The sequence below is a fragment of the Pipistrellus hanaki genome, assembly GCF_964339955.1.
Source record: "Pipistrellus hanaki genome assembly, chromosome: 3".
Classification (NCBI taxonomy): Eukaryota; Metazoa; Chordata; class Mammalia; order Chiroptera; family Vespertilionidae; genus Pipistrellus; species Pipistrellus hanaki.
Genome location: NC_140505.1, coordinates 58,733,056 through 58,754,974, shown reverse-complemented (window position 1 = coordinate 58,754,974; position 21,919 = coordinate 58,733,056). Strand labels below are relative to the sequence as shown.

The 21,919-nt window shown below is 35.0% G+C and overlaps 1 pseudogene across 1 annotated transcript in view; it reads left to right on the top strand.

The window, feature by feature from the left end:
- The window catches only part of LOC311619644 (phosphoglycerate kinase 1-like), a 150,374-nt pseudogene extending 128,878 nt beyond the window's left edge, over nucleotides 1-21,496 (top strand). The window contains exons 2-3 of the transcript in view: nucleotides 8,579-8,630; nucleotides 20,323-21,496. The product of the transcript in view is annotated as a phosphoglycerate kinase 1-like (transcript). The remainder of the gene's footprint in view (nucleotides 1-8,578; nucleotides 8,631-20,322) is intronic.
- The last annotated feature ends 423 nt before the right edge of the window (nucleotides 21,497-21,919 follow it).

Here is a 21,919-nt window from a genome sequence, read left to right as displayed (position 1 = left end):
AGGGGCAGAATGCCTGCTATGAGGGAGAGGGGAGGGGTGGAGGGAGCTACAGGAGCCGCACTCTGGCCAGAGTGAAGACTCCAGCCAGAGCAAAGGTGGAAGAAGGCAGAGTGAATGAAGGCCTGGGTTCCAGGTGCTAGAGGAAAACCAGTGCCAGCAGCCAGAGGAAGGCCTATTCTTCAATGAATTTTCATGCCACATGCCTATATATATATATATATATATATATATATACATATGAAAAAAAGAAAGTGTCTTAAAACAGTTACTGAAGTTCCCACCTCAAGTAACTAGAAAAAAGAATACATACTCACATCCTTCCCCCCCCAAAAAAAAAACTAAAGAAAGCAGTATAAATAATAAAGATAATAGCAAAAATCATTGAAATTTAAAATTGATAAAGTTAATGAAAGAGTTAGTTCTTTTAAAAGATCTCTAGAATTGACAACTCTCTAGTAAGAATGATAGGAAAAAAGAAAAAAACAAATTACCAATATCAGAATTAAAGAAGTGAATTCACTGTAAACTTTGCAGACATCAAAGAATACTAGTAGAGTACTATAAACAACAAACATAAAATGGACAACTTATATAAAGTTGTCTAATTCTTTGAAAATGACAAACTCTATAACTCTCCCAATATAAAATAGGTAACCTGAATAGCCTCCTAACACCATGAAAGAGAATTGAATTCATAATTTTAAAATCCCCCTAAAATAAATCCCCAGGCCCACATGGTCTCATTGGCAAATTATCTCTAATCCTGTAAAATAAAAGACTAATATGCAAAATAACCGAACAGTGAAACAAGTGTTTGCTATGACATGCACTGACCACCAGGGGCCAGGCACTCAACACAGGAACTGTCCCCTGGTGGTCAGTGTTCTTCCACAGGGGGAGTGCTGCTGATCCAGAAGCATATGTTCTACAACTTTCCCCAATTTAGCTTTTCAATATTCTCTTGATTTTTGTTTCTATGGAGTTGAGTTCAATCTCTTTCCCCTTGTACAATAGCTTTGAATAAAGTCTTCCTTAACTGTTAAACTTTGTAAGGTATAATATTTTTTCCTTTATTTTTTAGATGTAATTAACTTTATTAGGGTGACATCTTAATAAACTTATATAACTTCCAAGTGTACAATTCTATGATACATCATCTGTATATTGCATTGTGTAGTCACCACCCAAAGTCGATTCTTCTTCCTTCATCATATATTTGATCCCCTTTCTAACACCTCCCGATACCCTTCCCTCCGGTAACCACTCTACAGTTGTCTATGTCTATGAATTTTTATTTGTTTGATTTCCTTATTTGTTCATTTCTGACATATGAGTCAAATCATATGGTGCTTGGCTTTTTTTTCATCAGACATTTCATAATCATGATATTCTCAAGATCCATCCATGTTGTTGCAAATGGTGGTATTTCTCTTTTGCTTATGGCTGAGTATTATTTCATTGTTTGCATGTACCATATCTTCTTCATCCAATCATCTATTGAGGGACACTTCAGTTGTTTTCACACCTTGGCTATCATGGGTAGCGCTTCAATTAACCTAGGGTTGCATATATGTTGCAATGTTTACTTTGGCACTCACTATTTATCTTTCTAGCTGTTCACCTTCTCCTCCAGTTTTTAACTTCCCAGGTCTGGGCCTGGTCATCTATATCTTTTTAAACTCTTTAAAATTGGTTCTGATATATATATATATAACTAGATTGATCAACCATTGCTTTGTATATTAGCATAATCTTAAAATGCTGGGTTGGGATACATTTGCATGTCATATTTTCCAAATATAGGAATGTCCTGATATGCTTTCCAAATATACTATGTCCTGATATGTGAGAAGTTCCAGCAGCATCAGCTTAGTAGAGTGGTTGTTGGCAGAAAAATGGCCGTGGTGCAAAAGATTATACAGTACAATTATATCAAAGCTTTTTTTTTTTTTTTTTTTTTTTTACGTTACTTATTTAAGTTGCCTGAAAATTACCCCAATAAAAACTCGATATGAAAATCATATATATATGGCATATTTTCAAGATTTTTTTGTATGAAAAGAGGAAACCTACACTAATAAAAGAGTAATATGCTAATTAGGGTGGGTGTCTTCTGGATGATGACCTTACATATGTCCTTCAGGACAAAGCCACAGTGGTTGTGAGGGCTGAGGCTCAGGCAGCCATGGGCAGCTGTGAAGGGCTGAGGCACCGCTGTGAAGGGCCCAGGCTCAGGCTAACAGTGGCACCAGCAGCAGGGTGATGGGGCCAGCAGGCACCTTCCCCTGATCCGCCAGGTCGAGGCCAGACTGCAGCTTAGGCCCGGGGCCAAGGCAGTTAGGGGCAATCAGGCCAGTAGGGGAGCACGTTAGGGTCAATCAGGCTGGCAGGGGGGCAAGGTAGGGGCAATCAGACTGGCAGGCAGAGGCAATTAGCCAAAACTGGAAGTCGGACCTCCCCTTGGGGGTCCCAGATTGGAGAGGGTGAAGGCCAGGCTGAGGGACCCCCACGTGCATGAATTTTGTACTCTGGGCCTCTAGTATATAATGAATAGATTAATTCAGGTACTGTAGTTTTCACCCGGATACAACTTTGCCTCCTGGCTATGAAAACTTTATGAGGACCAAACAGGTAAGCTATTTTTGAAGACTGTCAACTCTAAAGCACTATAGAAGCACATGTGATCTGCTGATGAATGACTAAATGGATAACTAAATAATTTAACCTATTGGGTGTTAGGGGGCGTAACTTTTCATCTTGCTCATGTATAAAAATAAATCAGTGCTGGCCAGTATTGCTCAGTTGGTTGGAATTACTTTCTGTGCAGGAAAGGGTGGCAGATGGTCAGGGCATATACCCAGGTTTCCGGTTTGGTCTGGGTCTGGGCACCTATGGGAGACATCCAATGGATGTTTCTCTTACAACAATGCTTTTCTCTCTCCTCTCCCTCTCTCTCACTCTGTCTCTTCCCCTCTCTTTCTAGAATCAATAAAAACATATCTTCAGGTCAGGATTAAAAGGATAAATAGATAAGTGTTGGTGCATGACATCTTCCATTATGATCATTCAACTAATTAACAATTTTCAATTATAGAAGTAAAGCCATTGCATGTCATTTAATTAATGGAGAATTCTTTAGTGCAATAAATATATTCAATTTCCACACAAATCAGTTAAAATCTGGAGGAATGGTCTCTAACAACTATAATGGAATACATACAGAACATTTCAATTACATAAACATGATCCTGTGATGTGATGTGTGTGTTCCTGTACAGCCAAACACTATAATGTGACATTGTTAAAACAATGAATCTGACAGTATGAATTAGTGGCTATCAATAGTTTAGCAGAAAGATAGGTAGAACAAAGTTAGAACATTGTTACATGGTAAAGAACCATTCACTCCATGCTAACAGATTTGTTTCTCCCATTATGACAAATTTAAAAAGATCACTATAAGCACAAAAGCATTAACATTCTGGCATGGAAGATTAGAACATTGGAACATTGCCAAACAGATTAATACATTGTTTGGCAAGTTTTGTACATTATTATGCCATTATAACTCATTATATTAAGAAGTTCTTGACATAGGAAAGAAAAATAAACTTCCAATCTTAAAAATTAATAGATTTGAAATTTCATATAGGTCTATGTCTTCTTGAAAATAAATGCATAAATAAATTCAGGAAAAATCTTCATGAAAACACAAGTGTTTAGATGAGTTTTATGGATATAACTTAAAATTTGTTTTTTGTTATCTTATTGCTTTTATAAGATAAATATACTTTAAACAATAAAAACTCTGCATTAAATATAAGTTACAGGCTCCAGATGATGGTAAACCTTATTTAAATAAGCTAACTTTAAAAACTCTTAGAAAGAATTCCTCTTAAATTTAATTATATTTATTACAATTAATTAGTTTCGTACTTTTTAGAGTGTAACATGAAATTGAAAACGTATTAAGGTGGCATCTTTGCAGTAGTAAGGTGATGATGATAAAAAGGAGGAGGATAAATTATTAAGAACTTTGGCACTAGGAGTTTTTAAAAAATGTCTTTGTTTTCAGGCCAAATGGGAAGCTGTTTTTGGCAGGTAAACGAATGACGATACCTGGCTTGTTTTGAGTCTGATTCAATGTCATCTTGTCAGCATTCTCCCCTCCTGCCAATGCAAGAAACAGAGCAATTCTCTAAAGAAGCAATAAAAATGAACAAATTGTTTCCCTGGTCATCAGGTATCCATGGTCAAAGTAAAATGGACAGTTGATACAAAGCTGTGATGAACAAAAATGCTCTTCTAATAGCTCTTTCCAGTGACATGGATGGCAGAGAGTGCAGGTGTAAAAGATATTGGAGTTTACAAACAAAGTTAAGTGTTTGCTATATGCATTGTTTGAGTAAAATCCAGCTCCCCAATACAAGCCAGGATATTAAATCTTTCTCCTTCAAAGTAATAAGAAACAGTAAGAGATATTTTAAAATCATTCTGTAAGTAAAAATACGACAAGAGAAGGAATGTGTTTTGATATAGAAATAGTCAGCATGTGAATACCACCAAGATAATATACCACGTTAAGTAAAGTTTCCCATGTCTGAACTATTCAAAGTTTAATTTATTAATCTTTATATAACTTCATCAAGACTGTTACCTAGTACTCTCTCATTAAAGAACATCCTTGCAGTTATTATGGGCAAACACAAGTCAAAATAAAATGTCTACATTACATAGAAATGCTTAGAAATAAGAAGAATTTAAAAATATTCCAGGTTGTTAGAAAAGTTTTCCTGGCCTTTTTTATAGATAAAATGACAGGCTTTTAATCCATGCCTAACTCTAAATTACTTTTCACATTTTTATCATGTACCAGTTCTAGGCTCAGAATAAGTTATTTTCTTTTAATATTTGTTTCTTTTTCTTTCAAATTACAGAAAAGTTTGAAGAGAGTTACAGTTCTCATATACCCACACTTAATTTCTCATTATTAATATTTTACATTGGTATGGTATAGTTGTCACAACTAATAAACAAATACTGATGAATGCTTATTAATAAAGCCCATCCTTTAGGTTTCTTTAGTTACTTTAGTTTTACCTGATCTTCTTCTTCTTCTCCCCCTCCTCCTCCCCCTCCTCCTCCTCCTCCTCCTCCTCCTCCTCCTCCTCCTCCTCCTCCTCCTCCTCCTCCTCCTCCTCCTCCTCCTTCTTCTTCTTCTTCTTCTTCTTCTTCTTCTTCTTCTTTTCTTTTTTTTTTTTAGGATACCACAATACATTTAGACATCGTGTCTTCTTAGCCTCCTTTGTAACTTGGCCCTTTCTCAGGCTTTTTTGTTTTTGATGACAAATTTTGAGGAGCACTAGTAAGATATTTTGTAGATATTTTTTTCTTTGTTTTATGTTTCTGTCACGAGTAGGCTGAGTTTATGGGTTTTGGGAAAGACCCGGAGATCAAGTTCTACTCTCATCACATCATGTTAAGAGTACATACTAGTAACACTGATGTTGGCCTAATTTCTTGGCTAGTGTTTGTCAGATCTTTACACTATAAAGTTATTCTCTCCCCCATCTTTTTATCCTATATTCTTTGGAAAGAAATCCTTATGTACAGTCTATACTTAAAAAGTATACTCCTCTTTCCCATTTATTCAATCATGTTGAATTCAAGTATACTTATTTTATACTTTTAGTTATAATCCAATTTTACTTATTTTATTTGGTTGCAAACATTTTCCCAGTTTTGGCCATTCAGGGTATTTTGGTTGGCACCATTGACATATTCCTATTATCACGGTACTTTGTCATTGAACATTTTCTCGCTTTCTGATCTTACAAGATGCTCCAGGAACATCTTTTTACTCCTTGCCTCAGTCCTAGGTTCAGTCATTTCAAAAAGAGCTCCAGTTCCTTTTTCTGGAGAATGATATTAGTAACCAAGATATGGCGGCTTGGTGTCAGTACAGTTTTTAATATTTCGAATGATTCAAAAGAGACATATGAGATTTCCATAAAATAAGATAAAAGAGCAGATTATAGAGGATCTTGTATATTTGGTAAAAGATATTGGACAGGATAATACGGCTTATAAAAATTCAGGGTCCTTTTTAATGAAACAGATAGTGATATAATAAAAACAATATGGGCTAATACAACATGAACATTATGAACATATAAATAAAACTTTATGCATATATGTATATTTAATAGACTCAAACACAGAACTTGAAATTTTGATCTTCCTTGGTATAGCTTTTTGCCTTCTAAAGAGAATGACTGTTTGCACACCTGATTTTTTAAAATTTAATCATTCAAGCAGCTTTATTTTATTAATGTATTTGTTTATATTTTTAAAATTTCTTTATTATTTAAAGTATTGCATATGAATCCTTTTCCCCCATTGACCTCTCCCCACTTGTTCCCACCCTCCCAGAAAATGCCCTCACCCCCTACTGACTGTGTCCATGGGTTATGTTTAGATGCATGCATACAAGTCCTTTGGCTGCTCTTTCACATCCCCCCCTGCACACACACACACACCCCTTTCCGCTGAGGTTGGATGGTCTATTCATTGCTTCTATGTCCTTGGATCTATTTTAGTTCATCAGTTTAAATTTTTCATCATATCCCACATTATTCAGATTTCAAAGAACTATTTGTTGGACATTTATTTATTTGTTTAACAGTATTCACTAAGAACCTTATGATTGCTTGGAAATTGCACATGAATTAAAATTAAAAAAATGTTCATACCCTTAAAAGCTTATATTCAATTGAAAAGAAACAAAACAAGACAATAAATAATGGCAGAGAGGATAAAGTTGCATAAAATAAAAACAAAAGAAGTGTTCTATATGCAAATAACAACTCAATAAAGCTGGGAAACAATGATTGTGCAAAGAAACTCTTTTGGAAAAGGTGGACAATCAAGACTTCTCTCATGATGTTATGCTGAAACAGAGGCCTAATGTGCACACAAGTCCTGATTCATAGCACCTGAAACAGTAACTGCAAAGGCCCTGGTGTGGGTGTCTGTTGGTCGGTTCAAGGACCTTACTGGCATTGTAAGACATGAATCTGATCACTGAGAGCTGTATTTATCTTTGAAGAGTGATTAATGCACACTAAAAGGTGAGAAACGGAGGAGACACATGTTTGGGCCTAATTCTCTGTCCTAAAATGAGGAGAACTGGACACAGAGCAGGTGTTGAGGGTAGCATATTCTATGTGCCAGCAATTATACTTGCCCCAATTGCACTAACCACACGAAATAGAAAACCAAACACATGATAATTTTATCAGGATGAAACTTACCATCTAGAGAGTAAGATGCTGTTTATCAATAGGCGGATGGAATAAATAATAGGCAACTATGATAAGAAGAAGGAGGGAAGTTACATAATTTAAATCAGAAAGTCAGATGATGCCTGTCAGGAGATGACTGTAGTTGAGCACTAGTAAGGGAAAAATTGGGAGAAGGCTATGAGTGAAGGCTGTGAGGCAGTAAGGGGCATGGCTAGAGGTTGACAAACATGGAGGATGAGGCTGAAGTGGATGTTCAGTGAAATAAATAAAATAAAAAACTAATTATATGTGTTTTTATGTGGGTACATTTAAGATAGAATGTGTATGCGTATATGTGTTATCAATGTAATTGAAATCTTGAAGACAGTAGTGAATCTTTAAGTTGTTTTTTTTTTTTTTCAAAATAACTTTAACAAGGCCTTTGAAAATTAATTTATTTACTTTCCTTATTTAAAACTCAACATTTTACTTATTTTTTTCTATTAGCGACTAGCTAATATATACTCATTAAAATAATAAATGATAATTATCATGATAATTTTGTGCCCTAAATGAAAAAAACAAAACAAAAAAACAGCATGAAAGACTAAATGAATGTCCTCATGGGGGTTTCCCTAAACTATCTCTAAACAACCAAACATGAGCAAAGGTAACCTAACCTGAAAAACAATAAATGGTTATTTATGTACTTTTAGCTCTGTGTATATGCTTTGGAAGTAGATATTTTTCACCATGAATGAAAACTAATCCATTAGGCCACTTTATTTATTACTTCTAATATCTCAAATCTAAATTTTTTCAATGCTTTCTGTGGTGAATAGAAAGATCTGAGCAGATAAAAGTGACATAGATCAAAATTTAAAGTCCTCTGGTAAATATGCCTTTAAAATGGATGTGTAAGAAAAGTCATCCCTTATGTAACACCTTTCAATTGCGACACCATATGCCCACCTTGCTCAATATATCATAAGTAAATGACCTGCAAGAAAACTCAAATCATAGAAAACTGTCAGGCAAGTTCCTAATCACTAAAAGTATTCCATTTGTGAGAGCCAGTTCCAAGGTATTGCTGAGACTGCGGTTGGGATTGCTTAGGAGTAAGGGTATAATGAAAGCTCCTGAAAAGATGAAATATTTTCTTCTTTTAGGTTTTCTCAATAATTTTCTTGTTTTACTCCACTCCTCTCCTCAGAATATGGATATTGTGACTTCTGCAGTTTCATAAATAACATTTGTTTTGCAGAAACAGAAAACAAATTCTTGCTGTTATTCAGGTTCCACATAGAGGTGAGTTATTACTACTGTAATGATTCTTGGAAAGCAATGGTAAGTCAAATTTCCATATTCATCAGGGTCTAGATAGGGAGAAATACAAGTATAATATATTATATTTATATCTTATTTATAGTATATTTATTATATCTGTATGTCTATTTTTTTTTCAAACAGAGTTCACCTCCTTATCAAGGATTCTGTGAAAAAGTTACCATAAAATTCTGAGGAGCTTATACTATAGGAATAGCTTACAAACCTAAATTCTGGTAGATTCCAACAGAAGTTAGATTCTAATAGGAAAGTTGTCTTCAAAGATATATATTCAGATTTTCCCTTGTGCTCAGAGGATTCTTTTGATTCTGTAATGGAAAACTTCTCAGAGTTAGTTCTGGCCATCAGATACATAACAAAAATAACTAAACATATCCTTTTTTGTGTGACAACCTTTTTTAGAGAAATCTCTAGGCATTGCTTTTGTTAACCTAAACACTAAGCTATTCTTATATTCATATTTTCTGTAAATAGAGATAGATTAATGTGTTCATTTCTAATTGGTATGCTCTACCTATTACTTACCTTGCTTAATTACGTTGATTGGGAATTCCAGTGTGATGTTGAACCCATGATGAGGAAGGACATTATTATCCTGTTTCCTATCTTATTGAGAAAGCATCCCATTTTTACCATTTTTATATTAAATGGAGATGCCCTTCTATTCCAAATTTGTTCAGAATTTCTATCATGAAAAGATGTTCAGTTTTAACAAATAATTTTTATTATATATTTGTAGTTGTTATTTCTCACCTAAAGATATTTTCCAATTGATTTTTAGAGAGAGTGGAAGGGAGTGGGAAGAGAGAGAGAGAGAGAGACATCAATGTGAGAGAGAAACGTCATTGATTGCCTCCCACATGTGCCCTGAATGGGGCGAGGGATCAAATGTGCAAACCAGGTCTTTGCCCTTGACGGGAAATACAACCCAAGACTTCAGCTGACACTCTAAACCCTGAGAAAACATTGGCCTGGACTATTATATCTTTTGAGATGATCAGAAATTTTTATATTTTCTCATCTTAGCATTTATGTGATACATTTATATGTAACCACTGTTATAGATGCATCCTACTAATTTTTATGTGGTTTATTTTTATTTTCAATGAGCTCAAAATGGTTGTTTTTTGTTGTTAGTTTGTTTTTTAATTTCCCTCGACACTCTCTTTTTGGCCTATGGATTGTTTCAAGTGTGAAGTTGAATTTCCAAATATTTTAGGATTTTTCAGGTATCTAAATTCCTAGCTTAATTTCATTATTTTCTGAAAATATACTTTGTATATATCTTATTCTTTAATATTTTTAAGTATTTTGTCCTTAAAAGATGGTACATTTCAGTGCATGTCTTATGTGTCCTTAAATAGGTGTATTCAATGTGTTCTTGATAATAATGCTATTGTTGGGTGAAGTCATCTTATATATTAGTTAGGTTACATCGCCTGATAGTGTTGTCTGTGTGTTTCATATGTATACCAATTTTCTGTCTTCGATTCAATCAACATCTGAACAAAGAATATTGAAGTCTAGCTAAAACTGTGTATTTGGCTATTTTTGCCTTTTAGTGCTAGTAGTTCTTGCTTCATGTTATGTGATATTATTGATATATAATATTATGGCCTCTCATGTCATGTTATCACATGATCTAATAAAGTTCTATAGTTCTGTTGTTAGGTAAATAAATTTTTAGGATTTCTATATTTTATTTGCAATTTGGCCTCCCTAAATTGTTGTTTTTTGTTTTTCATTAATTTTAGAGAGATATCAATAAAGAGATAGAAACATCAATGTGAGAAATATTGATTGGTTGCCTCCATCACATGCCCTAACTGGGATTGAACCCACACACTGGGTACATGCCCTGACCAGAAATTGAATCCAAGACCCTTTGGCGCACAAGACAATGCTCCAACCACTAAGCAACACTGGCCAGGGTTGGCCCCTATGTTGTTATTTAATATGTCTTTTCATTCTTAACCCTAATTATTTTTCAGTCAAGTATTAATGCAGATACTCTACTCTTTCTTTTGGTTAATGTTAGAATGGTATTTATTTCTCTATATTGTTTTCTTTTCATTTTATTGTGGTAATTTATATAACAAAATTTACCATCTTTCCCATTTTTAGTGAACAATTCATTGATATTAAATACTTTTATAATGCACACCATATCATCACCAGCCATGTCTATAATTCTTTCCATCTTATAAGATGGATTACACAACGACTCCCATTCCCCCTCTCCCAGCTTCTTGCAACCAGCATTCTACTTTATGTGTCTATGATGTTGAATACTTTAATACCTCATTCCACCATTTTCTATGATTTGTCTTTATATTTAAATCAGGTTTATTTTAGACAGCATATAATTTAGCCTTGCTTTTTCTTTTTCTTTTTAAATCAAATCTGACAAAACTGTTTTTAATTGATTTCTAGTTAAATATACATATTTGATATGATTTCACTGAAATCTATCTTTTTAGTTGTTTTCCTTTTGTGCTTCATATATTTTATTTTCTATTTATTAATTTTTATAGTTTAAGCATTTTATACAATTCAATTTTATCTCCACTATAGACTTGTTATTTGTACTCTTTTTAAGAAATATTTTCAATTTTAATTGGCTGAGCATTTAGAATATGAGTTTTCATTTAATCAACATTTATCTTAAAATATCATACCTCTTGACATGAAGTATAAATATCATATACTGTATATTGCACAAAGACAACACTACATTCCTAATTCCTACCTCCCATGTATTATACCATTTTTATCATATATTTTCATTTTCACAAATGCTACAATAAATTTGTAATTATTTTGTAAAGTCACTTATCTTTAAGAGTGATTTACATTTTTAAAATTGTCTTTATTTCCAGAGTTTTGATCTCCTCACATTGATCAAAGATTCTGTTTTGGTTTCATATTGCCTTTTCATAAAAAACTTTTCTATAAACATTCTTGTAGTAGATACTTGCTTGCAATAAGTTCTCTCAAATGTTGTTGGTATAGGACAGTATTAATTTCTCCTTACATTTTGATGTATTTTTGCTGGATATTCTGGGATGACAGGTTTTGTTTTGTTTTTGTCCCCACCCCCCAGCAATTTAAATATATCATGTCACAGTTTCATGAATTGCATGTATTTTTATGAGAAGTACATTTATCATTATTACTAGAGGCCCAGTGAACAAAATTTGTGCACTTGGAGGGTCCCTCAGCCTGGCCTGCACCCTCTCACAGTCTGGGAACCCTCAGGGGTTGTCCACCATCATTCAGATATCCTTAACATTGCTGCAGAGGTGGAAGAGGCTCCTGCCACCATCGCTGCGCTCACCAGCCAGTAGCCAGGTTTCTGGCTGAGCAGCACTCCCCTTGTGGGGGTCCACTGACCACCAGAGGGTAGCTCCTGTGTTAAGCATCTGCCCCCTGGTGGACAGTGTGCGTCATAGTGACCAGTTATTCCACTGTTGGATGGATTTGCATATTAGCCTTTTATTATAATATATAGGATCTTTGCCTATTTGTTATGTGAGATATTTTTCCCCCTGTGCACCTTCAAGGTTTGTGTGTGTGTGTTGTGTGTGTGTGTGAGCATATATATATATATATATATATATATATATAGAGAGAGAGAGAGAGAGAGAGAGAGAGAGATAACACTTTTTTGGTGTTCTTGGGCTTATTTGATTTGTGAGAATTCTCTCATTAATTTTGACAAATGCTTAACTACTATAATTCAAATATCTCTGCCTCATTCTCCCTCTCTTATCCATCTGGGATCTTTCTTAGACTTGACTGATTATTTTCTAAACTAGATGAATCCAGCTACAGAGTCATTGAAGGCTTTCTTTACCTCTGTTTCTGTGGCTTTTATTTTTTGCATTTGTTTTCATCTTTCTGCTTAAATCACCCATCTGATCTTTCATGCTGCCTGCCATTTCTATTTGAGCCTTTAATACATTAATCACAGATATTTAAAATTTTGTGAGTTCCAAAATGTGTTTCATATGTAAGTTGTTGTGCTGAGTACTTTGTTTCTTGAAAATGTGTTTTCTTGTTTTTGAATATTTTTTGTTTGTTTTTTTAAAGCTGGACATCTTGTGTGGGGGGAAAAGAGACTAAGGCAAATAGACTGTATGCTTTAAAAAGGGCACATCATTCCTTCATCAAATCTTACATTGTGAAGGTTGGAATTAATCTAGTGAGAAATGTGGTCGGGTTTGTTGGGTGTTAGGTTTATGGTTACTATTGTTACCCTTGGGTCAGCCCAGGCTTTAAGTTCCTCTGTTTACCATTAATTCAGGGCATGGGTACATGTGACAGTTTTTCTCAACCATCTTCATCTCCAGCTGGAAGTCTTTGCCTTGTTCTGTGTGTCAAGGGAGGTTTGCTAAACTCTCCTGACAGTATTTTGTGCTCAACTGTGATTTGGTGCTTGTGAGCTTAGACAGGGGAATGACTCTGCTGTTTCAATTAAGTTTCAGACTTCCACAGGCACTATATCCCTAGGTCTCAAGACTGTGGCCTTCTCAGTAGCCCGGAGTCTTCTTGAGAGAAAATTCTAGGCCCAACAGATATTCCTGATCTTCTTTCAGGCTTAAAAGTTTCTTTCATTTACTTCTCTCAGCTGTCATGTTTTTACCAGACTCCTTAGAGAAATCAGGTATGTTTCCTTTCCTCTATAGACTACTTATTTTGTTTCTGGGAGATGCATCAAAACTGAAAACTCTGACATTGTGCCCTACCTAAAGCTTCCAGATTACATAGCCTCACTTTCCTGGATGCTGGGAGGAAACATGAAACCCTGGGTCCAAGGCAGAAGACTGACTCACAATAGAGCAAGCAGTGTGACCTTCAGGTTCACACTGGCTCCCTTTGCTCCCCTCCCCTCCCCCATACCCCACTCCCCAGTTTCATGAGACAACCCAGTGTTAGGCTAGGAGTCACAGGCAAGGAGCTTGAAACCTAGGGAGCTATAGTTATATGAGGGTCTGCAAGCAAACACTCTAATCTTTGCCCCAGTAGGCTCCTTGGCTTCAAATCCTGAGGGAGACACTATATCTTCTAAGGCTGTTCACTATAGATTTTATTGGAAAGAAGCCCAGAACAAAAGGGTATTTGTTATCTGTGCCTCTACTTGAAAGATGTGTAGAAACAGAGAGATTCATGAAAACTTTCTCCAGCAATAGGAAGATGAAGGAGAATGGTGTAGACATAATTTAGTTTCTCTTCCCCAGCAGCTGCTGTTCTCTTAATCCAGGCACCAGGAAGGGACTTTCTTAAGGAATCTTGCCAAGGAAAATTTAGGGCAAACAAAGTTCGCAAAAAAGACACTTTGTGTTTGCAGCCCTCACAGTCTCCGCACCCTTCCTCTAGCCCATCTACCCTGAGCTATTATTCTTGCTGAATTTTCCTTACGGGGCTCAGACTGACTATTTCAGTCCCGAGTAAGAAAATGCTCACACTCTGTATTTCTCTTTGGGTGGCTGTCTCTGAGATTATACGCTGGTTGGTTTCCCACCAACCTTAGCTCTAGGGAGTTCAAGAAAACCTGTGGACTTGCAGGTTATATTGCTGTTTTGTTGTGACTCTAAGGATAGCAACACACTCTTTCTAGCTCTCTTCATTGATGAGCAAAAACTTCAAGTCTTGTTAGTTCTGATTGTTTTAAAAGCAATTGCTTGATTTAACTCTACATCTATTCTATCACATTGGCAGAATGAGTTCAAAGAACATTAAAAATGAAAATCTACTATTAAGCTTGAACTTTTAAAAAAATGTGATGTGTGCTCATATTTTATTACTGTTATATTTTCAGGAGCTTTTAAAATCTGTTATCAGACCTAGACATTGCCACATTTGCTTATTATTTAGTAGTAGACAATAATAGTCAGTTGCTTATAACCCAAGCTATATATTCTCATTTGAACAATTCTATACTATGAAATAAGTCAACAGAGCCTATTATTTTATTTTCATATTTATTTAGGGACTAATATTCTGCCTCTCTAGTTGGCTACCATACATACCAAAGGTTTATGCAGATTTTTATCTTCTACTTCAACTGTTTTCTCAAAGCCTCATTGTTTTTACACACACACACACACACACACAATAAAATGAATAAAAAGCAGTATCTGGGATTCTAGCCAAAGGTATCAGAGCACCGAATCTTGGTCCTCTGCCCACCAGGAATGCTTGGGGAGAGCAGCTCAATTTTGCCTGTGATAGTCCATGCTCAAAACCTGTACCAGTAGTTGCTTTAAAATACATGTCAGGTGTATAATCTTTTGTTGTATAGCCGTAGACAAATGATTTAATAAGTCACTATATAAAGAATGAAATGTAAATGTATAGAGAAAAAATTAGCCTACTTAACTTGTAACATGAGAACAACCATCATTTTAAATGTGGAAAAATAAAATTGTATATATTAGCATAAAGAATATACCATAGCAAAAGACCTAGAATCAGCCCTAGTATTTTCTTTATGCTTCTTTATTAGCTTAGAAATGATTTTTTGTTTTATTTGAAGCAATATATTTCCCATTACTTTTAGAAGGAAAGTACAATTCTTTTGTCAAATGTTTATGGATTATGTCTTATTGAAGTAGCAATTTATGAGTACCTAGTTTCTAGTTTCTGCATTTTGATGACATCTATCTCCTATTTTAGTAATGTACTTTTTAAATGACTTTCATTAATTTTCTTTGTGAGTAGTTTATTATATCTACTTTGATGAGCAAAGGAAAAGAGACTTGTAATTTTCAGAAGTTATAATGTACAAGTCATTACCAGGGAGGGCTGAGGAGAGAAGAGGAGAAAAGAGGAGGGGAGAGGAGGAGGAGGAGAGGTTGTCACACACTGGGAAGTTCTACAGAATCATGTGAGGAACAAAGGTTACTCAGGGCACTAGCATTCTGTCATACCCAACATTCATTGACAGCAGTAATTTAAAAATGAAATATAATTCTTCCCAACATTGCAATGCTGCCTTTTGTGGTGACTATGGTAAATATACCAGTAGATGTTATATCCATTTCACTATATGAGTGCAAGATTTTTTGACAATGATAATATTGATTCTTTTAATGATAATTTAGTTATCTATTTTGCTTGATACAAGTGTCAAAATCTTGTTTTAGAATAATTTGGACTATTCTGGCATATTAACAAACATAATGGGTGATGTCATTGATAAAACCATTAGGATTGTTTTAAATGAGAGATTTATTTCAAGAAATATTAGTTGAATCATTAGCAATAATCTCTGGAAGGCAGAACTGCAGATTTAAAGGGCATTTAGGTAATTCTGCATATGATAAGTGCACAATGAGCATACATGTTAATATTAAAAGTAAATATTGTCCTGAAACAAAGTAGGCATTTAATGATTATTTGTTTGATTCGTGTATGTATTTTTTATAAAGCAGAGAGAAAATACCACAGGGTATAAGAGTTGAAATTCAACCACTTTTTATGGAAAGGGAGTAACTTAGGTGAACCTTGAAGAATTAAACAAAAGATGATATTCTAAAGAAGGATTTGGATAGTGGGAATGAGAAATAAAAGTGGAATGAAATGTCAAGATAAGTGATTAGTCTTAAAGTGATCAAGAAAGCTGGGAACCAGATTACAGAAGACACTTATAAGCGAAGGACGAATCTTCCAAGAATAGTGACAAGGAACAGGGTGAAGGTTAAAATCTTGAAAACAGAAGCTGTGTATCAGTCAATGCTTTATTATTAGTATTTGGTCCTGTGCCTAGGACACAATATTAATTCAAAATCATTGTAAGGGCAGACATGGAAGGAAGGAAGAAAGGAAGAGAGGGAGGGAGGGAGAGAAGGAGGGAAGGAGGGAAGCTATAAAATTCCTTGTGATGTTACAGGTTGTCATGTCATGAAAGATCTTCAAAAGAGGCTATTTGAGAGGAGGGAGATGGCAGAACAATTATTGAGATTGAGGAAAGTGTGGGTGTCATGGAAAGCACTAATGCTTTCCTTTGGCAGGAACATTTGCAAAGAATGACAGAATGGCCTACATTAGAGAATGTACAAAGAGACATTCATTGATGCAATTAAGGTTCAGCTATTGAAATGAAGTGAAATAATGTACAACAATGAAATACTGAACATAGAGTAATTAACTGTGTCTTGTCTCCACTTAAGCACTCATTCAGCAAAACTATTAGTTACAACTTTCCTAGCTTGGCAGTTTTATTTGAATCCATACTCAGCAAATTGTTAGATCAGTCTTATCTCTGACCAACAAAATAAGTGTTTAAACTTTATAATATACTAATTGATCCTAAGCTGACATTACTGGCTCAGCTAAAAATGCAACTTTTTCAAACACACTGTTGGGGAGGTCCCATATAAGTTAGGCTGATGATTTAACTCATTCAATCATGTACCTGTGAATTCATTCCCAAACCCCAGGATGACTTTATTATCAATTCACAGGTGCTACACCATTTGCTATAAGAACAGTATTTGCAAGTTAAAGAAAATGCTTTGACATTTGGGTACTTTGACATTTAGCACTGATATTAATGATGCTATAAAATTGTCATGCAGAATACTATTTACCCATGGAGTGATGCTTGTTAATTATAAACAATATGTAATCTGTTTTAGATCTAAAAGGTTATGTGTTCTTTTTATTTTGCATCATATGAAATATAAATAAGCAGAGAAGCAGGACCATTATAAGTCAAATGTGAACTTTAAATAGGATTTTAACCTTAGGGATTTGCATGTCAGAATGAATTTCAAACCATTGAGAGAATCAGAAATGAGATATACTTTCTGGAAGCAACAGCATTGCTTTTGCAAATCTCATATCTCCTCACATATACTAAAGAAAATACAAAGGTGAAAACCTTCAGATTACGGGCATAGGGGATTTTACCTGAATATGTGATTTAATTAAATGCAAATATTTTTTTAAAATCCTCTGGTGTAAGAATATGAATATTTTACCAGACACTTTTAAAGGAGAATTATTGGCATAATGTATTTCAACAGTAGCTAACAGAGGGGCTTCAGGTGCAAAATGACTCCAATCCAAAATGGAAAAAGTCTCAAGACTTGGAAAAACTACTCTACAATCACTTTGAATTTATGCAAATGAGAATATTATTATGTTTATATTTTCTTTAATGCTCTGTTCTTTGTTATACATAAACATAAAGGTATATTTATACCCAGTGATTTCCTCAGATATAACATACCAGTATTTATTCTGGATTAGTAGACCTCACTATGTTGACATGATAAAAAGCTTCATCCATAAGGTTGAATAGCATACAGCCTCACAGATAGACTCCAGACCCGGTGCTTGATTTTTTGGGGAGCACATACTCATTGTATTTAAGATCCCATGTTTATTTTTATACAGGGAGTCAATGTTTTGGTCTCCCTCCTATGTTTTTCATAAAATAAAGAGTTAAATGTGATTTTAAAACTATTTTTTATCATTCTGCTTCTGGTATTATTAAAACATAAAATCGCTCTATGTTTAATTCTAGTAAATGTTATATTTAACCTGAAACATCCCACATACATGGAGTTATAGGACAGTGGCTTATGAAGGAAATTTAAAAACAATTCATTTTCCTTTTCTGAACTAAAAAGAAAATGAGGCCCAAATGTGTTAATTGAAATTTAAAAGATATAATTTTAATATTCACAGTAACTAGTGATTTGACTGAAGAAGAACTCCTATATTAGGAGTTACATTTCATACTGATGGATTAGACTATTCCATAGAATTAATTACTAATTTACTTGCTTACTTTGTTTTCTCCCATCAATATTATAGAATGTTCTTTTTTATGATTATGTTAAAATCAAAATAAATTGCATACATTACCTCATTTCATTAATTAGAGGGAAGACTAGAGAATCAAAAGAATGTTTCCAAAAGTCGGGGCCATTTACTGTTGCCATTTAATAACGTGGTGGTGAAAATGGTAAGGTGCTGTATGTATTTCAAAAATGGAGCCATCAGGTTTAATGATGAGTTTGGAGCTGGCACAAAAGAGAGAAGGTAAACAAAGTCAGTACAAAGTACTGTGACAAAGAAACTTAGTCAATAGAGATATAAGGAACAGATAACAAGTTCCATTTACCAATATGAAGAAAGATAATTTCTACACATCAAGAAGCATTAATAAAGTATAAAGGGATTTGTAATAAGCAAAATTATTTAAACCAAAAATATTTGTATTTGAGAAATTATTAATACAGAAATTCTCTAGTTTGTATATATCAAAAGACTATCAGCTGGTTAGGTAGAAGTGTGAAAGCTAAGAAGGCTATTTATGTGGAGATTAAATATAGTTCTAATGATGATGTTAGGTTCATAGAAAAATATGAACACAATTATAACCTAAGTAGAATAGATGTGTGTTTTCAAAAAGTACTAATAACTTTGCATAAGTCACCATACATTGTGATATTATGACTGAAAGTTTTATAAATTAGACTTTTTTCCAACATTCCAACTTAAAAAATCCATTTGTAGAATCTCTCTAAAGTTTAATTATTATTGTAATTACACATAGAAACTGGCCCAGAGTGGACTGACTGTTAAACAAACGTTTTTTGTTTGTTTTTTTACAGTAAATCTTATTGCATAATTATTGCATTAGGTTATTTGTATATGTAAAAATGGAGAAAAATGGGATTAATAATTACTGAGCAACTAATACATAATAAAGGTTTTAATATGTGACATTTTAGTTTTCATAATAACCCTATGTCTGTATTTGATAATATATCCATATTAAGATGAGAAAATTATATAGGGAGTTCAGAAAGATTTAAATAACTTGCTTTTAGTTTTCTCTTATAATAAATGGTGGAATTAATGGGTAAAACAATTTATATCTACTAAGAAGCCTCCTTTGAATAATCTTGGCTAATTAAACAAATTCATTTTCCAGACATGGAAGTATTCTGCCATTTTAGATAGCCAGAAAAAATGCTATTTTGATATTATTCTTTGTTGGTATATCATTCTTAGAAAGAACAGGTAGCTAAGTATTTAATCAAAAATGAAAATTATCAGTATTTGCTGAATAATTATATTCTCTTATTTTGCTCCTTATCCTCTGTTTATGCAGTTTGAAAAAATAATTTATCCTTACCTATTTTCTCATATTCTGAATGATGTGTCTGGCTGAATGATTTTACCAAGCTGTTGATAACATTATACGCCACCTTACACTTGGGAACTTACTATTGTCTACAATTTAATTACCGAGTTATCACATATTTTCCATGCATATGTTCATAAATTGAATCTATTGTCAATCATTTATTTTTCCTTCTGTGCCAAAAAAAAATCTATTTCTACCAAATGTTGCTGAAATAATTCTTCTTTGTTGCCTTTAGGATGATTACAGAATGTTGTCTTTATTGTTTGTCATTGTTTTCAAACACACTTGGAAACACTGTTGTCACTTGCATAAGACATCAGGAAAGCCTTTCTGGTTTGATAAGTCTCATTCTGGGAAACAATGATTTAAAATGATGAGGGAAGCTAAAATTAACTTTAACTTAGTTTTCTTGTTCAATGATTTTCATTCATGGCTTTATTAAAGGCTCATTTTACATCCATTTTAAACCACATTCAATAAGACACTGACTGCTGGCTGTATAGCTGATGCTGTATTGCCAAGATATTGCTTTCTAACAAGCAGACTTTGGTTAAACTGGATGCAAAGAGGAAGCAGGTTGTCATGAGTGGAGTTTAGTATTCCTATGAAGAGCAACCAGATAACATGACCAGAGGATCAATGCTGCCATCCTAAGCATCAAATTCTGCTTGGACAATGGAGCCAAGTACTTTCTTATGAGCCACCTGGGCAGGCCTGTTGTTGTCCTCAGACATGACATGTACTCTTTGGAGGCGTTGCTGTAGAACTCAAACCTCTGCTGGGCAAGGATGTTTGTTCCTGAAGGACTCTGTGGGCTCCAAAGTGGAGAAAGCTTGAGCTGACCCCGCTGCTGGATCTGTCCGCCTGCTAGGGAATATTTGCTTTCAAGTGGAGGATGAAGGGAAGGGAAAGGATGCTTCTGAACAAGGTTACAGCCCAGTCAGCTTACCGAGAAGCCTCTGAGCCTCATTTGCCAAGCTAGGAGGTGGCTATGTCAAGGATGCTTTTGGCACTGCTCACGGGGCCCACAGCTCCATGGTGGGAGTTAGTCTGGAACCATTTTCTGTGAAGAAGGAGCTGAATTACTTTGCCAAAGCCTGGGAGAGCCTTCCATGACTCACCTCGGTGGAGCTACAGTTACAGACTAGATCCAGCTGAGACCACTCATAGGCTGGGCAAAGTCAATGAGGTGATTCTTGGTGGTGGAATGGCTTCTACTTTCCTTAAGGTGCTCAACAGCATGGGAATTGGCACTTCTCTGATGAAGAAGGAGCCAAGATCATAAAAGACCCGATGTCCAAAGCTGCGAAGAATGCTGTGAAGATTTCCCTGCTTGTTGTCTTTCTCACTGAAGACAAGTTTGATGAGAATGCCACGACTGGCCAAAGGACTGAGACTTCTGACACATCTGCTGGCAGGCTAGGCTTGGACTGGGGTCCTTAGAGCAGAAAGAAATATGCTGAGGCTGTTGCTAGAGCCAAACAAATTATATGGACTGGACCTGTGGGTTTATTTGAATAGGAAGCTTTGCCGAAGGGACCAGGTGGTGAATGAGGTGGTGAAAGCCACTTCGGAGGGCTGCATCACCATCACAGGTGCTGGAGATACTACCACTTGCTGTGCCAGATGGAACATGGAGGGTAAAATAAGCTGTGTAAGCACTGGGGATGGCGCCAAAGTAAAGCTCTGGAGGTGAAGTTTTTCCTGGAGCAGGTGCTCTCTGCTGAGTAAATGTTTAGCACTTCCCTGCTTTTGGTTCCTGTGCACATCCCCTACGTTAACCTAATGCTTTCCACATCTCCACTTGGTTTGAGCTAAAATCTTCCTCCACGTCAGCATTCACCTAGTGACCAAGGGATGCATCCTCAGAAACAGCATCTTAGTTCATCTTTACTGCACCCTGCATTTGTCTACATTCTTCAAGATCTCACTTGAATCTCTTAGTGCATTCCAAAGTGCATATATTTATATTTTGTCGGTTAAGAGAAAGTGAGCTGTTAACTCAACTCCCTTTTTGGAGTAGCTTACTCTGATGAACTTTGTCATTATTTTTACTACTCAGCATGAAAACAAGATGATATTCTAATTGCAGGGAGGTGAAGTTTGTGGTTGTTAAATA